Here is an 18781-nt window from a genome sequence, read left to right as displayed (position 1 = left end):
TTTAACAATGGGATGTCACTAGTGGGTTTAGCTTACTTTAGCATATCACTAATTAGAACTCAATCTATTTGATTCTAATTTAAATATTCTTTCCTCTCATAACTACCTGGCATTTATACAGATGTATATATGTGTATATATGTATATGTATATATATATATACATATATATATATACTTACACATACAAATATGTATGTATGTATGCATATATGTGGCTAGGGAAAGTTAGATGATTCAGTGGATAGAATGCTGGGCCTGGAGTAAGGAAAACCTGAGTTTAAATTGAGCTTCAGAAACTTATTAGCTGGTCAAGTCACTTAACCTCTGTTTGCCTTAATCCATTGGAGCAGAAAATGACAAACCATTACCAGGTCTTTGCTAAAAAACACTTACTGAAAAATGTGGTTGACCGGGTCATAACGAGTCAGACACAACTAAATGACCAAATAATACATGAGTATGTATATTTGTGTAAATTAAACAAAGAAACATACATGTATGCATGTAAATATGTGTGCATGTGATCTATGTATGTATACTTATAGAGTCACATGTGTATAATCTCATCTGATTGCTATATCACACTGTTTCTCAGGCTATGTCTACATGTATTAATTGCTTTGACTGAATTAACAAACTGGTCAGTTCAGTGAAGCAATTGGTAAAATTAATCAAAAAATGAATTAGGTGATATTTTAAATTCCGAGTTGTTCTTGCTGATTGTGTGATTGATGGATTGGGGCACTGTATGGCCATAATCTAGTTTAATGAGCAGGCATACAATTTCAAAATAAAACACAGTTCAATGATTTTTAGGAACCTGTTGAAAACTCCAGAGATGTATTTCACAGACTCTATGTTTGTCATCATTACCATAAAGTAAACAAGTATGATAAATAGTCAGACACTGAGGAACTTTGTATAAAAATGCACTGAGGGCAGCATGTAGCTCTTTCCCAGGCCTTAAGTCATATTCTGTGAATCTGTTCTCTGAGAGGTGTTAAATCATTCACAGTTTGCAGAATTAATTCACCATATATTGAATGCAGAAGGTGAATATTTTGCCTCACTAGGGGGGTATTTACATAGTTTCCTTTGTAACAGAAAACATATGTCACAATGTGCTTTTCTGTTGCCTTACACATTTGCCAGCCTGGTCAGATGATTCCAATCACAATAATAAATCACACATATACCACATTTAGAGCAGAAAGGATTTTTAGAGAGCATTGAATTTAACCACTTTGATTTTTAGATGAGAACACTGAGGACTAGTTGCTTGCCTGAGGGTAGCAGGTAGTTAGGAGCCAAGCAGAAAATGGAACTCTGGCACTTGGCTACATATACAGACCTCTCTTCACTGCACTATGGTTTCTCACTGTCACTTTATCCTTACTAGTCCTCTCACAATAACTCTGTGAAGGAGTGAGTTGAGACCACTATGCCCATTTTATGGATTAGTCTGCTAAGGGAATGCATCGATTTTGAGGTCTTAGCATAATGCAAGGTTTCAATTTGAGAGGGAAGGGACCTTCTTCCATAAATCCTCAGAATGACTTCCTCAAAGGTCCTCTTACATTAAACTGTGAGTTCTTAGAAGTCAGAGACCATATTTGCATATATGTTTTGTTCTGATTTTGTTTTATTTTTTGTATTTTGCCTTTCCTGTTCCCTAAAGCTTAGTACAGAGCCTGGCACATAGTAACCACTTAAATTAAGCTACTGTAATGCCTGTCCCAACGCTCATTAGTATGGGATTCACTCCTTATAGGTGGAAATGAATGTTCTTCCCTACATGAGGAGAAGAACAGAGTTGGTGAGAGTCAAGAGAATTCCCGTCTTTGTCAGTCCCCCTTGGGGACTCTTCAGAGCAGTCCCCATGTGGAAATCTTCAAGCTGGAGTCAACTGTTAAGTCTCTTCATGTGCTTCTGGCTTCCAACTTCAAGAAAGATGGAAGAGACCAACCCTACCTTAGACTGCTGAATAAATAGACTCTGGGAAGACATGGGAGGAGCTAGCAGTCTCCATCATTCCTCTCCCACTGGAAACTTGGGGGAGTTTCTCCTTGGTTGTGATCTAGAGCTGACCTTAAAAACAGGAATGCATGGATTCAAATCTCACCTCTGACACACAATGTCTTTGTCAAACTGGTTGTCACTTAATCTCTCAATGTTCTATACAAGTCTATAAGACAATTAAATGCAAAGAAGGTGCCAACTTGTATAAACCAGAACATTTTCTTCATCTGAGAGTGCCCTATACCAATGAAATCAGGTGTCTAGTCTCTATCCCTATTATTTTCAATAAAATAATTAGATGATCTGGATATGGAAAGAATCCAGTCACAATATCTTCTATATCTTTCTTCATTCAGCTGATATACCTCACTTCTAATAGGAGAATGCTTTCATACCATACTGTCTGTTATATGTTTTCATATTCACACATGTAGTGTGTATGCATATACATATATGCATATGTATACATGTTTTATATGTGTATGTGTTGTATGTATATGTATTGCATGTATATGTAAACTGTGTTATATATACATATATAGTCTGTATAATATATATATATTTTTCTGTTTTGTTATGATTTGGGTTAAATGGGTTTCTTTACTATTTTCTAGGTTGTATTCATTATGGCATTAAATTTTGGGGGTAAAAGGATCAAGCCTTGGATATGGAGCTTAAGGTCTTTTTCCAAAGAAATGACAAAGTGATCAGAAGTTAAGTGGAACTCAGTCATATCCTCAAGACAAACAATATTTAAGAGAGTAGAAAATATACTTTGAGCCCAATAGTTCTACTTTCTAAGGAGAATAGAGTGGTCTCTGGACCCAACTTCCTTCTTTCTCTGCTGACAGGATAAAAGTCTCTCTTGGAGAAGAAGCGTTCCTATTCTCCCTCCCTTCAAACACTGATAGACGTGGGCCGCACTACTCTCTTCTGCTACCGTAGTCAAGTGACAATCATTTAGAGGCTTTAATAATGCAACTCTCCCTCCCTTTCTCTTGTCATGAGAGACCACTGACTTCTTCAGCTACTGTTCTCTGTTAGACTAATGAAAAATCTGTTTCCTCACTGACAATCCTTTGGCTGGCTCCATGCATTATTCTAAGATTCAAATATACTGTCCTTGCCTTTCCTTGCACACAACACTTTCAAATTAGTTTTCTCCCCCATTGGCTATCTTTCCCTTTCATTTGCATTGCATAAATCTTGTTTGTATAATTATTTTCAAGGTATATCTCTCCCATTATTATAATGTGAGATCCCTAAGGACAGGAACATTCCTCCTCTCCCCTGTTTTGTTTAGTCCTCCTGCACTTAGCTTTGGGCTTGACACATCGTGTTTAATTAATACTTGTTGATGACTGGCAAGGCTAGCACCCCTTCCCAACAAATTGGTCTTTACTCAACCTATCTGATAATTGAATTATGCTAGGTAAAATTTTAGATATCCATGATTCTCTCAGTAGTATCATCTTGGAGCAGCATTGGAGATATAAATAATGGGTATGGCATGAAAAATGATGAAGACAATGGTTGATATTGCTTGTGAGAAAATGTAAGATTTTGAATGATACTAACTTATTTCCTAGTGCAAAGAACAAATTTTAAAAAATGTTTGCTAATGATATCATATAGATGTTAAACTTGGAATATCACAACTTCTTCAAAATCAAAATTCAAATGAATGAAAAGGGAATAGAATTACATATGGTGGGTACAAATAAACTGCCATATATTTTCATTGGTGACCTATGTATGGCAGCTAAATGATGCAAAGTTTTCCTAGCAGAGGCTAATAAAGGGACTGGAAGAATTTTATTTTTTTAATTTATGTGTTTATTTATTTCTATAGTTTTGATGGTGTATAAGCTCTGGGAACTTCCTTGTGTTCTCCTAGAATATTCCCACTTGATCTGGCATTTTCTTGAGGCCATAAGCCTTTCATTGTCACTATGCCCAAATCTCTGTTACCTCCAGATTGCTTGGCTATTTCCTACCCTTGATCCTATCAGAATTCCATTCTCTTGGTTCCTGGAGTCCAACCTCTATAGTCACCTTAGCCCAGCCTACTGGCCACTCCCATCAAGATCCTCCCCAACCCCTCCTCCAGTTACCCCAGACTACTTGGCCACCCTTAGAGCACTCCCACAATCTGTCTGTATAAAAGATCCACCTTGCCTCCTCAGATTCATTCTGGCCTCCTTACATTAGCATTACAAAGGCTCAGATTCCTTAAAAGTTTATCCAATATGCTGGATCTTTAATAAACTTTATTTTTCTTTGACTGAAAGATTCGGGTAGAATTCATTTGGGCAGGAACCATATGTCACCATTTTTGGGTCCCAGAAGCCCTAAACCTCAACAGTATGTCCAAAGAAAATAAGTAACACCACTTATAAGTCTTTGGTCATCTTACATAGGTCTAATTTTGGTAAGAATATGCAAAAAGTTCATCATGAACATAATTGTAGCTTAAGCATCATGTGTTACAGACAATAAATAAGCTATTATTCTGCGAAGAAATTGTTAACGCCCTCCAAATAAATCAACACAAGCTTAAGAATAAGTAAGGACAAAGATAAATGTCAGGGAATAATGAAAAAGAATAAAGAGAGTCAATTTAAGAGTACATAGTTACATGCCAACATATGTACCATAAATACCTTTTTTGAGAAACAGGTACCTTTACATTGTAGATAAATATTTATCAGAGACAGAAAGACCTGGGTCCAAGCCTTACCTCTGACCGTTCTAGATTTGTGACTTAATTTTTCAGCATTTTAGGTAACCCTATAAAACAATAAAAAAAAACAGAGAATATACTGACTTGCACAAAACAGGGCAATTTCCTAATCTGAGAGTTTCCAGTGAATCCAGTGAAATCAAGGGTTTAGTTCCTGGCCCTATTATCTTCAATAAAATAAATAGATGGTCCTGAATATGACAAGCACCCAACATCATCACAAAACAAATTTATTAGACAGGCAATGACTTTTTACTAATGTAGGAATTAATCTTGAATTAGCTGTTTGTACTCATTCATGCTATAGACTTGTTAGAGCAAAGATCAAAATAAGCAAAAACACATAAATAAATAAAAAAGATGACATATGATTACCACAACTCCTTTTTGACCTCTTTAAACAAGTGACTGATGAAATATTATTTGATTGATAATGAAAACAGAATATGGATGGAAGAAAACATGCAATTTGCAATAATTCCATATTGAAGTTTAAATAAATTAGTAATCAAAGTTGAAGATTAAAAGAGCCTAAAACCCACCCTTTACTTGTAAACTCATGTCTTATTGTCAAGCAGAGAGAACTAATAGCCAAAGGTTCTCCTGGTTGAGAATATAGCCATTTGCAAAATTTTCTGGAGAAGGAATTTGGTAGATTACAAACAGCATATTGTAAAGCCTGGAGGGATAGCACAGGGTAAGACATGCATAAAGAAGAAATGGCAAATGTATCCTGAGGGCATATAAATATAAAAATGTACAGAGGACAATAAAAGGAAGAAAAATAGAAAAGTTTTACAAATATTTTTGTAACAAAGTTTTTTTCCCCATATATTTTATGCTATGAACTACAGTAATGCAATTGAATATGGACTTTAACATTAAATACTCAAATATGCATAATGAAGATGTAGAAATGTACCAAAAGAGAACAAAAATTGGAAGAGCAGATGTAATAAAGTAAGCATGAATACAAGCATATAAAAATAAGTGTTCCATGCTGGATACAACATAATTGCAAGACTGCTAATGGATTAATTCACAATATACCTAAAGCTAGGGTAGGAAGAAAGAAAAAAAAATGGACCTTATTAATATGGGAAAAGAGTATGTTTGTTAGAACATCAACAATTACTAGCCTATAGGATAGACCTACATTCCCAATTATTTATCTTCTTTTTCTTAATGAGAATAATCTAAAAATATATATCAAGGGCATCTTCACTGAACACATTGGTAAAAACAGGCAAGGTTTAACAAGAAAAGGAAGAGAAAGAGAGTAAACATTTATGTAACACTTCATATGCCAAGCACTGTGCTAAATCATTTTACAAACATTATTTAATACGATCTTTACAAGAGCCTGTCCAGGTAGGTGCTACTACAATTCCCAGTTTGCCTTTGAGGAAACCAATGCAGAGGTTAAGTGGCTTATGCAGGGTTATATAGCTTAGCAAATATCTGATTTCATATTTGACCTCATTCATTCCTGAATCCAACTCCAATGCTCTAACCACTGTGCCACTACCTGCCTCATGTCAAAAGTGATATTTTATAGATGATGTCACCTTTTTCATCACATGACATTGAAAAAATGTATAAAATTCAAAAGAAGACTGTGCTTAACATTTGTACTTAATATTAATAAAAAATAGCAGCAGCCAAAACAGCAATATTAGTAATGTTTTGAATAAGTAAAACAAGCATCAATTTTAGGAATTCTCTTTCCCTATGGTATTCCCCTCCATCCACCCATCCATCAAAATTATTAATGATTACATGAAATCTCTGACAATAGGGATGATCTTTTTCAATAGCTGTTGATCATTCATATCAGCAGAGTCATAAAATAAGGAGACATGCGTTTGCTGAAAGTGTCCACTATAATCATGGAGAAGATCCAGCACAGATTCCAAGGTAACTATGTTTTCCTTCCTGGTCCTCCAGATGCTTGAGGATTTAAAAAATATATGTATTTTTAATTGTGGATGATATTGTTCTGGTTTCATCAAACCCTAGAACACTGCAGAGATTCTTGCAAGATGTCTACTCCTTGTAACAGAGTTTGATCTAACTATCTATCCAGAAAACAAACAATTGTAAAACAAAAAATATTGTCCCGTTTATGGCATAACGTTAGAGATGCAGCTTTCAGAGCTAGTCCCAGCATATTCATTTTAGAAAGGGACACAAAGCGGGGAAGGGAACAAGAATTTATTATCTACTATTTGTCAGACATTGTGCTAAGTGCTTTACAAATATTATTTCGGTGCAAAAGATAAGTTGCCTCTAGGATTAAATAGAAGGAGAATGAACTTAAATTTCTTAAGGAAAATACAAAAAGACTTTGAATGACAAGAAACATTTTGGGAAAGAAAAGGTGCTATCATTAAAAGCAAAACCAATGTTCTCCCATATTTTCCTATCTCTCTGAACTGTGCCAAATTCTCCTCTAACAGAAATGACAGAGACATCCACTATTGGCACTCAAAGGGTCTCTGAGTATCTACACCTCTGTTCCTCACCTAGCCTTGCAGTTGTATTACATGCTCTATCACTGGGCAATCAACAGGGGAAGTAGGATCCACAATTCTCACTATCACCATGGCTTCTACAGAAAAATTTCTACTATTGGCATTAGTCTAAAGTTCTACCCCCCAAAAATGGGGAAGTTAAAAAAATGCCCAATGTACAAATATGAATTAAGGGTAGAACATATCATTTATTCTCATACATGAAAGGGGATGCAAGGGAGAAAAATATTAGACCATACATTACAGATGAATTAGAACAGAATCTTGTCATTCATAGTTATGAGAATTATCATTTGGGAGATACCTGAGCCTTTCAAGATCTCACAAGGTCTTGTATGTACCAAATGAAAGAAGACAGAGGGGGGATAAAAAAGACAAGGTGCCTTTACCCCAGGCATCCATTATCTAGGCAAAACATGTATTCACTGGTAGTAATTTGGTGAAGTGGTGAGGCAGGCAAGGAGTGTTCCTTCCATTTGATCCTCTAGACACTTTTATCCTCAACTTTTTAAGCCAACCAGAAGACGGAGATCTTACAGAAAGATTTTTGTATATCTACAAAGTTCTGGTTCTGAAATCTTTTATGAGGATTTAATCTAGCAATGAAACATTCATGAAAGAAATCTACCCTTACTCCCTTTAAGCTTTCACTTATTCACCAGTAATGGTGACCGAATATGCTTGAAAGTAGAATGGAATAAAGAGAGGGAGGGTGCTTAAAGAGCAATGGCTATTCATATCTTCTGAATAATTAAACTGATCACTTTGAGTGCAATGGAGAGGCAAATCATGGTTGTGAGCAGGATGAAATATGAAACAAATAAGGAATTAAAAAGAAGAGTCAGAAATCAAGCTTCCATCCCCCAAATTTATGGAAAAAGAACTGGTCAGGTGATGAAAAGGTGAGAAAAAAATGACCTACTTGCTCCTCATATCTTTGCAATGTCAGAAGAAATTGAGGAATTTTTGCGTTTATCCCTGTGGAGAAAATATTGAAGGCAATGGGATAGACAAGAGTTGCACAGTGTATGCATACTAAGGTTGGTTGTGGTCTGAAACTTTTGGAGTCAACATCCACATCAATGATACCAAAGATCCATTTGAGTATTTGAGATCAGCATAGAAGAAATGTTTTAAGGCAGAAGTGTAAAACACAGAGCCAATACAGCTTCCAAAAGGTGCCCCAAAAGAGCTGACTTAGAGCTGATTATTATTTTTTTTTAATATATATATGGATAGAAAGTCTTTGTGAGGCAAAGCTGCCTCAGAAACAGACCTTCTTAACTGGTTTACAATCTAACTTAAAACACAAGATGTATAAATGTTGAAAATTAAGTTGTAATGGAAAATTTTATAATGAGGTGATGCAACAGGAGCACCTGCAAAAGGGTAGCATAGCCCATAAATAATAACTTTAAATGGTCACAAACATATTTAATTTGTGAGGATCAAAGAAGACTACATTGAGGAGGTGGGAACTGAAGAACTGATAAAATTGGATAAGCATAGATGGAGAATATGGAAAGTTTTCAAAGTTTGGAAAATTAAAGTATGAACAAAATCACAGAGTTCTTAATGAATTTCCCACAAACGCTGTACTACACACAACTGGACAATGGGTACTGATTCCAGGTTAAAAAGCTCTTTGGTTTAAGTATAGGATTGGATTATTTAATTCTCATATGATTGTTTACAATGCAGCTAAAAGGAAGAAAAATATTCTAACAATTTGAATTGTCCCAATGGAACTGGAAAATGACTGCTGTGGGAAGTTCTCTATTACTGGAGCTCTTCAAGTAGGTGATAGCTAGTTGATTACCTGGAAGTGACATTTTAGGAAGAGGAGGAATGGGAATAAATATTTGTGCCTACTGGTGAGGCTTAGGATAATTAGAGCTGGTTCAGGGGTGAAAGAATTCAATGAAGACCTTCTCTGTAGTCATTGGGAGCTTTATTGACCCAAAAGCTTTTGGATCCGAGATTTAGCAAGGAACTAAAATGGAAAAGAACCAGACTTACACAGGCAAAAAGCTACAAAGCCTATAGGATGATGATATAATTTTAGTGTTTCTAAGGGGCTTGGGGATCTAGGGACAGAGTAAGTATAAACAAGGTGAGGAAGGTGGTTGCTTGCAAGATGAGGAAAAGTTGTCATGACAAAGGATGAGGAAGATGAATGGCAGGACAGGGAACACAGGATAAGGGGGACAAAAGCAATTCTTTTGGTACAAGTTGCATGGTGTTTCAAGATAAGGGGTAAAGGGCATTAGCGTACCTTCAAGTTATAGGATGAGTTATAGAATGAACCTCAAAACCCTTCAGAGAGTCTGGGAAAGTGACCCTTACTGACCCTTAGGGTACTGTTTGTATGTACATCACTACTATATGTCAGGCACTGTGCTAAGTGCTTTAGACAGCAAAGTGATACAGAATATATTGCTTTGGAAATGGCAAAAAGAAGATCAGTGCTCAGATCCAGTCTCTTAACACTTACTAGCTGCATGACCTTGGTCTAATAACCTAACTCTATCAGTTTCAGTTTCCTCATCAATAAAATAAGGATAATAATAATATCAACCTTTCAAGATTTTTTTGAGGATAAAATGAGATAATACTTTCATAAGAAATCCTCATTTGGACCCTGATTAAAGAGGCAAACTCAAGTTAAAGTGAACAACATGCTGTTGAGCCAGCCTTGATTCAATCTGTGCCCTGCTTTTTATAGACAGGATTGAGCTCCTTCCATATAAAGTTAAAGGTATTTTGACTGGATCATGTAATCACAAGGAGGTGGAACTAGGGTGACCTCAACTCCTCTCTTATTACAGTATAAGAGGGAGATGGAGTTAGTAAGCATTCACCAATACCTTTTATGCAGGCTACCTGCCATATATTCACTGTTAAAAAACAAGGTTTTAAAATAAAATCACCCAGAATGACTCAGCACAAATAGCTGGCTTTTCAAAATACTCTGCAATTTGTAAATACTAAATTGATACATAAATGCTGTTGTTATTAGATGAGTTGATGTAATTGAAATATGAAGAACCAAATTTGAGATCATGTGTTTCCATAGTGATATGCTCGCTGCTTTGGTGACTAAAGTGATTTACACATAGTATGTGCTTGTTGATGTGCGCCATGCACAATTTGGTATTATAGCCTACCTCAAGTTCATGGGGTGAACAGCTCCCCCAAATATTCAAACTATGCTGAGGTTACCTTTTGAGTTCACAGGCCCTAAAGCCACAGCACATAAGCTCCCATGAGTATTTATGAAATGAGAGGTTTGGACTTATGATCTCTATGGTCCTCTCCACTTCTAAATCAATGATCCCATGATCTTTACTCTTAATGGTTTGCCAGGGGCATAATTAGGTCAAAGTAGTGGCAGAATGAAATAGCACAGTTAAAAAAAAAGTACAACAGAACATTTCTTCAATATCCCTAGGGCACACTCTTGCAAATTCCCACAACAGTGTTGGAGAGAGTAGTCACAAGTATAGAACATAAATGGAGGTGCTAAAAGGAAAGTTCCTTGTTCAGGCTTTTGCCTTGATTAATGAGGCAAAACACAGGACAAAGAAAATTAAAAGAAGCTTATTAAATATGTCAAGTTAGCCACACTTTGATGGGCTGATCACTGGAGATCAGCAAAGGGCTCAAGATGGAGCCAGCATTTTATTGATAACTTTCATAATGAGATAAAGACAATCTGGATAGGTGTAGGTCAGCAAAAGGGAATGGGCCGTCGCAACTCAATTCCTCCCCAATTGCCAGTAAATTATCAGGTACCAACAGGTAAGGGGTGACTTGCTATGTGATGAATAGCAGGTAATACAAAAGCTGCAGATGGGGTTGTTGAGGTTTAGGGGTGCTGGGGACCCCGAAATACCGACATGCTGGGTCCTGCTTGAATGAATTCAACTCAAGATTTCTTTAAACCAAAAAGCCAAAGTATATTAAAGATTTACCACCTTGGGTTGACTCTTGAGGAGCCTAACCATTTGTAATGCTTGTATTCACAAGTGGGCCAGACAGAATCTCAGCAAGACAAAGTCTGAGCTGGATTGAATCTGAACACGTTCATGGAGGCAAGATTTCTTAAATCCAGAAAAAGACTAAGGGAAGAATCCAGGTGCCACCATCTAACTACTCTGGGGTCCCAGGAGTGGTCTTGACTAGGCAGTATGGGCATGACCTGTACCCTGGGGTAAATACAGATAGACTCTGGGGAGGATCTTGGTGGGAGTGGCTGGATAAAAAGGAGGAATATCAAAAGAATGCTAAATAGAAGATAGGGAGTATCTGGCCTGGGAAAAATGGAAGGGGAATCCAAGCAGACCCAAGGTCAGACTTTCCAGGGCCCTTCAGACAAATGTGACAAAACCTCTCCTGAACCAAGGGGAAAAGGTCTTGGCTTGAGCCTGTATCCCATCAGAGTGATGCCTTCCCCAACACTGATTGATAAGCAGAACTGAGAACACAATGAGTTGGTTACTAAGACAGTATAACTTTCAGCAGAGAACACACACACACACACACACACACACACACACACACGGATCATTTGTGGCCATGGCTCATACCTGGAGGGATGTATACAAAAGGAACTTCTATGTCATGGTTCACTGTTGAAGTGAAATTCAGCCCTCTAGATGTTTTCTGATGATATTTCCTAAGAACCTTTTGTTGACTCATCTCATTCCCCCTTAATCTTATAGTTGTTTCTGAATGATGTTCTGCTTGACCCTGTTCCCATGGACATGGCTCTGCTGTCCACATATTGTTACTTGATATTACTCCTGTGTCCACAGTCTCAGGTGCAGCTTAGCTAGTGATGTTCAGTTGTTCCCTGCTTAGCTTACTCTCTTACTCTTAGCTCTCTAGCCTCCAACTTCTGCCTCAGTTGAAATCCTTGGCTACCTTTTTTTTTTTTTATGGGATGAGTAATGCCTGATATGTTCCTTTAACTTAAAGCTCACAAGTGTCTCCCCCAAGTCCTCTCTTTTTAAAGAAAGACAAGAAACTTTTTCTAGGACCAGCAAAAAGCCTCCCCTCCTGTTCTCTTGTTTTCTCAGTCTTGGTTAAAAAGGCTTTTATTTTCCCAGCAGGAAACTTTAAGCCCCAGGCATGAAGCTTTTTAGATCAAAGAGTCTCCCAGCTGTCTAAAGTCTTTAGGCTTAATCTATTTTGGACTAAACCTCCTGGTCCCTGGTTTTAGGGTATCCATGAACAGCCCCACTTGAGTTTACCTTGAGCATTCCATATCACTCTCAAATTTAAAATATGAAAATTAGAATGAAAACTATGTGCCAAGTAACTACTAAATAACTTTGGAGCATGGAATTATCCCATTTTCTTACCCTAAGGATCCTGCATTCTCCCACACTGATGTTTGAGAAGGAGAAAAAAAGACAAAAGTGCACAGATATGACTAAGCTGGGACAAAATCCAGGCCTTTGTCTCTTTGGTTACCTACCCTCTTGCCATCCTTCATCTACAGATGTGGCTAGTATGACCATAAACAGGGCTTTAAGGCACACCTTGTGTGTTAAATTAAATGGAATTGAATTGTTTCATCCTTCCATATTTTTGTCCTGGTTTCTATCTGCCCTGGTTTTTAATACATAACTTGCACTGACTTTGAGAACTGAGTAGAGTCCCACTTCTATGAGCCTTCCTGATCACTGGGCTCCAACTTTACCTTGAACTTCACTTGAATCCTCAACTCTGGTTTGATCCTTGCTTGTAAGATCTTGCTCCTTTAAATGACTCCAACAAGCTGTGTCTGCTCTGCATATTCAGAGTTCAGTTACCCTCACCAAAAGAGTAAGTGAATGAGCATTTAAGTGTGCCACGCATTGTGCTGTGCATTTTACCAATATTTTCATTTCATTCTCATAACTCCAGGAAGAAAGTTCAATTGTTATCCCTATTTTACATTTGAGGAAACTCAGGCAGGCAACAGTTCAGTAACTTACTCAGGGTCACATAGCTAGTAAGTGTTTGAGGCTGGATTTATATTTAGGTCTTTCTGATTCTAGAGACAACACTCTATGCATAGTTCTACCTAGCTACTTCTAAAGGAGAGTACAGGTCAAAGGGGAATCCAACTGAAAAGAAGATGAACTTTATGTGCTTTATCATTTTCAACTCCATTTGGCCCTTTGGATTCGTTTTACAAGGAAAACTATTGACAAAAATGATCTATTTCTAGAGAGGAAGGCACTGAATTCCAGGGTAGAACTACATTTTTTTTAGGACTTGGCATAAATTAAATTCAGAGTTGATGACTGTGAGAATCTCCAAGTTCAAATTCATTATCATGATATTATGCCATGTGTATTTTGGCTCAGATTTATTGACTTCTATTTTTAATTACATTGCACCTTGTATAGTTCCAGATCATAAGTGGGAAAGGAGATGCAATAAAACCAATTCTTGCTATTTTGTTTATCCTTTAAAAAGCTACAACACACTTTTTGGTAAGTCAGTACAATTTTTGTACTTTTCAAATTCAATTAAGTTGACTGTTTTGTCTATAATGATAAGCTACCACTGCTGAAAACTAATACAGTACAGCAGATTGGGACAAGGACAAACTATCATTTGATAGTGGATGGAGAAAATTTTTATTTAACAGACAATCAAGTGAGTCCTTTCCCTACTCCACGTATTTTGCAGAGACTGTCTTCTTTTAAATGATCTGTACTTGTAACTGTATGTGTTCAACATACAGTATGAGAGTGATCTTAACTTATATGTGAACATGAAAGGAGAAAAAAATGGAAAAGTAGTTTCTACAGTTGGGTTTTAATATGAGCAATTTTTAAATAAAGTTTTTTTTAAGTATGTGTAAGTGATCATTGTAATTTGTATGAATCAAAATTATTTTTTATTCTTTGTTCAAACTTAAAAATAAAATTTGCACAATATAAATGTTCCCTTCTCCCTACACCCTTTAAAACTGTTCAGTGTTTTGTTTTTTTCCATTTAAATGCAGTTTTTAACAGGAAGAAAGAAAGAGGGAATCAAACTCATGTAAAACATTGGTTTCCCTGTTGTCTGTTTTTCCATATCCTATAGATCCTTTGAAATCCATGACAAATCATATCTTCTCCATGAGCTTCCAGGCCCTTCCCACTCATATTTATTTTAGTATCTTCCAGAATATGTAGCATTTAGTGCTTTCTAAAGTACTAAATATCCTCTGAGAATTTTTCCTGTGATGTCTTTTAGAATCATAGATTCATACTGGAAGTGGAATTAGTATCTGGTCAACTCTTACCTGCTTTCAATAAGAAAACTGATAGACAGAGACTTTATATAACTTGTCCAGTGTTAAGGCAGTTAGTCACGGAGTAGAGATGGCCGGGAGATAACAAACATGTTAAGGTTTTCCCAACATCTATCAATTGGTGTTGATTATGGTGAGAAGGGAGGTAGGAATAGGCATCTCTAGCATCTCCCTCCACCCTTTTCCCTGGAAGACTTTAATTCCTGCAGGGGGAGAAGCAGCAGATTGGGAGCAAAGTCTGGGTGTTTTATTTTCCCAAGAAAGATGTGGTGTGGGGTTAGACTTATATCTACCTACTTCCTAAAATATTGTTAGTCACTGGGAGGTAGTTTATAGGTTCCAGATAAACTTTTGATTACCATTCTTAAAAAAGGAACAAGATGCCCCAATTTTTATATTCAAGATGACTTCCAACCAAATACCAAATTCATAATGAATACTTGTAGCAAATAGCAGAGAAACACATTTATCTAAGCTAATAACCACACAGAAATCAGAGAACTAATACACAGGAGAACATATGCCATATAACACAAACTAAAAGTTCTCTCTCATTGAGAGTGAGGTAACTCAGCTAAACCAAGAGATACTCCCAAATCTCACCCAAAAGGGGAAATTCCTCAAAGTCTCTAGTATAGTATTCTCGGGATTATGATATGATGGACTTTGCCATCTCCTCTCATGTTGGTTTTTCCCCTTAGTCTTTTTCTACCTTCAGCAACCTAAAGGGGGTTGCCAATGCTTATCTTCTCTATCAAAACTGGAAGGCAGAAATGCCCAAAGAGACCAGAGAGGCCAAACAGGCTGAAGAGAGCAGATCTTTTTCCTGCTTTCATCAACTCTGCCCTACTCCTCACATGTTGATTTCCACCAAGGAACATATGGTCCCATATAGACAGACTTTTGTATCAAAAGAGAATATATCAAATACCCATTATTTGCCAGGCACTGTGCCAAATGCTTTAAAAGTGTATTCACTCATTTGATCCTCCCAACTGTCTTAGGTGAAGGTACTATTATCCCCATTTAACAGGTGAGAAAACAGAGGCCATAAAGATTAAAAAAAATATCCCTGGGTCATACAACTAGAAAATGTCAGATTAGTTTTTTACTCAACACTTCCTGACTCCATACTGAGTGTTCTATCAGCTGTACCATTTGATTTCTCATGTATAAAATATTTATACTATCCACAGCTCTGATGGCTGTTGTGTGGGAAAGTACACTGGAAACTATAAAACAGAATGTAAATATGAGGGCAAAATGACTTTTCTTATCCTAGTTTTTAATCTGTAAGCTAGAGATAATAATTCTCACATGAATATCCTGAAAGTTAATCTTAGGAAAGCACCAGATAACATGGTAAAACATTTATAAATAGGAACTATTATTATATATATGCCTATCCGACAAAATATGTAATACATATATTTGTTATATGTATCTGTCCCCAAAATGATAAAACTTGGGCCTTGAAAATAAAAAGTTTTGTGTTGAAAATGCATCTACTGGTCATTTTGTAAGTTGCCTTTATTACCAGGAAATGGTAAGTATATTGAAATCAAATTGTAGTTCCAGTGAACATCCTTTGTTGGTTCAACCTATTTGGAACTTAAAACTTGTTTGTAATAGGGCTTAAATATATTTACTGATTGAGTGATTCATATATAGTGTGTTCCAAAAGTTTTCATATGATATTTTAATAAGTCCCCTCAATTCAGAGGAAGAGGATAAGGTTCCCTTTAAGTTTTTAAAAGGTTAAAATTTCACACTAAGATTTTTGGGGCATCCTGTCTAAGGCATAGAACTCTAGAATTGTGAGTTTAGACAGGATTTCAAAGGTGATCTAATCTAGCACTTACCTAAAGCATGAATAGCTTCATCCCTGATAATTAGCCAACTACCTCTAGTTGAAGACTACCAGAGACTGAGAAACCAATACTGACCAATACAGTCTACTCTATATTTAGAAAGCTTTAATTATTAGGAAAATTTTTTTCTTTACATCTAAGTTAAATCCATCTTTCTGTAATTGTTCCTCATTATTAAAAATTCTTCCCTCTAGAGCCAAGCAGAACCAGTATAATCTTTATTCTATATCATGGACCTTCAAGTATTGGTCAAAATGTTCCAATATGCTCTTTACTTCTCAACTTGTAAATAAGAATTTGCTAAGTTCCTATTATGTGTCATAATACCCCTAATAAATACCCCTAATTCCTTCTATGACAAAATCTTCAAACATTTCACTTTCCTGTACTCACTCCTCTAAAGAGCTTGTTAATGCCTCTTCAACTGTTTTCACATTATTTGTAGGAATTAGACAACATACTATGTAGATGTATTTGAATTAACTTTGTGAAATAACCATGGTGTCTTTAGATTCAGAGCTCTATAAACTTTCATGATTCATAAGCATGAATAGCTGGAAAGAGCTGGTTAGTGAGAAATTTTAAAATCATCTATTGAAGCAGTATAATTTCAGTTCCCAAGAACTCTGAAATTTTTGGGAAAAAAAATCAAATTAATAGATGTTTACTGTATTAAAAATAAAACTGGGATGAGCAATTGTGGATATACCATGCATATAAGAATCCTGTTTGGTTTATGTCTTTGTACAAAGAGTCATCCAAAGATCTCCCTATCCAAAGGAAAGGGATAAGTCCTTTCTTCTGATAAGCAGCTGTGACACAGAAATGGGCATCTGTTTGATACATATTGGGAGCAGGGAGGGGTATAGGAGGATACCTGTAGGTAGGAGGATACTATAGATATCTTCTACATATGTAGAAGATTATGAATGGAGCATAGGTCATAGGATTTGTTTGTCAGAAGTAATAAGGCTACAATTCTGTCAGGTCTAGAAAATGGAAACCTTTTTCAGTGTAGCTCTCCAAGAAAAAGTAAAGCTTTTAGCCTAAAGATAAAGACTCAATCAACAAGATCCTGCGACTTAGATCATCAAAACCAAGGGACTTCATAATGTAGATGAGAAAGCTGATACCTAGACAAAAGTTATTTATTTAAGGTCATATCGGTGGTTAAAAAGGAGACCTAGATTTCATGAATTTGACTCCAAATTCAGTTATCTCACCCCCCCTACCTCTGCAACTATTCCTTGCCATTTCTATGGACTGATAATATTTTAATATTAGAAAGAAACTTGGAAGTGATTCAGTCCTCTCATTGATATATGAGTCACCTGTACAACTTCTCCAAAAAAGAGTTAAGTACAAGGGAAAGAATAATTCACTCTTTGTAATATCTCTTTTCTGATACTGTCATCCCCTTGGTTTAGCCTCTCCTTGCCTCACACCTGAAGTATTGCAATAGTTTACTGATTGGTCAGGCTGATTTCTATCATCGCACTCCAGTTAACCTTTCAGTAAGTTGTCAAATTGATGTTTCTTTTGGAAGGTTGGATCTTACCATTTCTCCATTCATTTAACTCCAGTGGCTCCCTAGTACTTTCAGTATGAAATATAGAATCCTCTGTTTGTGTCCTAAAACCCTTCATACTCTCATGTCTTCCTATCTTTTCAAATTCTAATAATTTATTCCCTTCCATGTACTTTGCATTACAGTGAAACTCACCTCCTAGATGTTCCTCACTCATGATACTCTATCTCCTGACTCCCTCCCTTTCCACAATTCCACTCTCTTTCTGTTTTCGTCCCTGTGTCTCTGTATGCATTCTGTCTTTTTCTCTCTACCTCTCTGCTACCTGTCTTTGTCTCTATTTTTGTTTCTATGTCTCTCTGTCTCTAACTGAAACTTACATTTCTAGTTGTCTCTTCTGTTTTGTATTTCCTTGCCTGAAGCTAGTCAGAACAATGATTTCAATCAGTTGATGTTTGTTAAGTGTCTACTGTTTTCCAAACACTGTTTTTTTATTAATTTGTTTGTTTTCAGTTTTCTACGATCACTTCCATAAATCTTAAATTTTCTCCCCCTCCTTCTCCCCTCCCTCTCCTAAACAGCATTCAGCCTTATATGGATTCTACACATACATTCTTATTAAACTTATTTTCACATTAGTCATGTTTCATGGAAGAATTAAAATAAATGGGAGAAACCATGAGAAAAACCCAAACAAAACAAAACATAACACAAGAGAAAATATTCTGCTTGATTCTGTGTTCCAATTCCATAGTTTTTTTCTCTGAATGTAGATAACATTTTG

At 36.3% G+C, this 18781-nt stretch overlaps 1 long non-coding RNA gene across 1 annotated transcript in view; it reads right to left on the bottom strand.

Annotated features, from left to right (window-relative positions):
- LOC140528310 (uncharacterized) overlaps positions 1–18781 on the bottom strand; it is an 80267-nt gene that overhangs the window by 43467 nt on the left and 18019 nt on the right. The window lies entirely within an intron of this gene.

Source organism: Notamacropus eugenii, chromosome 1 (assembly GCF_028372415.1).
Source record: "Notamacropus eugenii isolate mMacEug1 chromosome 1, mMacEug1.pri_v2, whole genome shotgun sequence".
NCBI classification, from domain to species: Eukaryota; Metazoa; Chordata; class Mammalia; order Diprotodontia; family Macropodidae; genus Notamacropus; species Notamacropus eugenii.
Note: the sequence above shows the minus strand (reverse complement) of the source record. Positions and strands in the feature narration are given on the sequence as shown.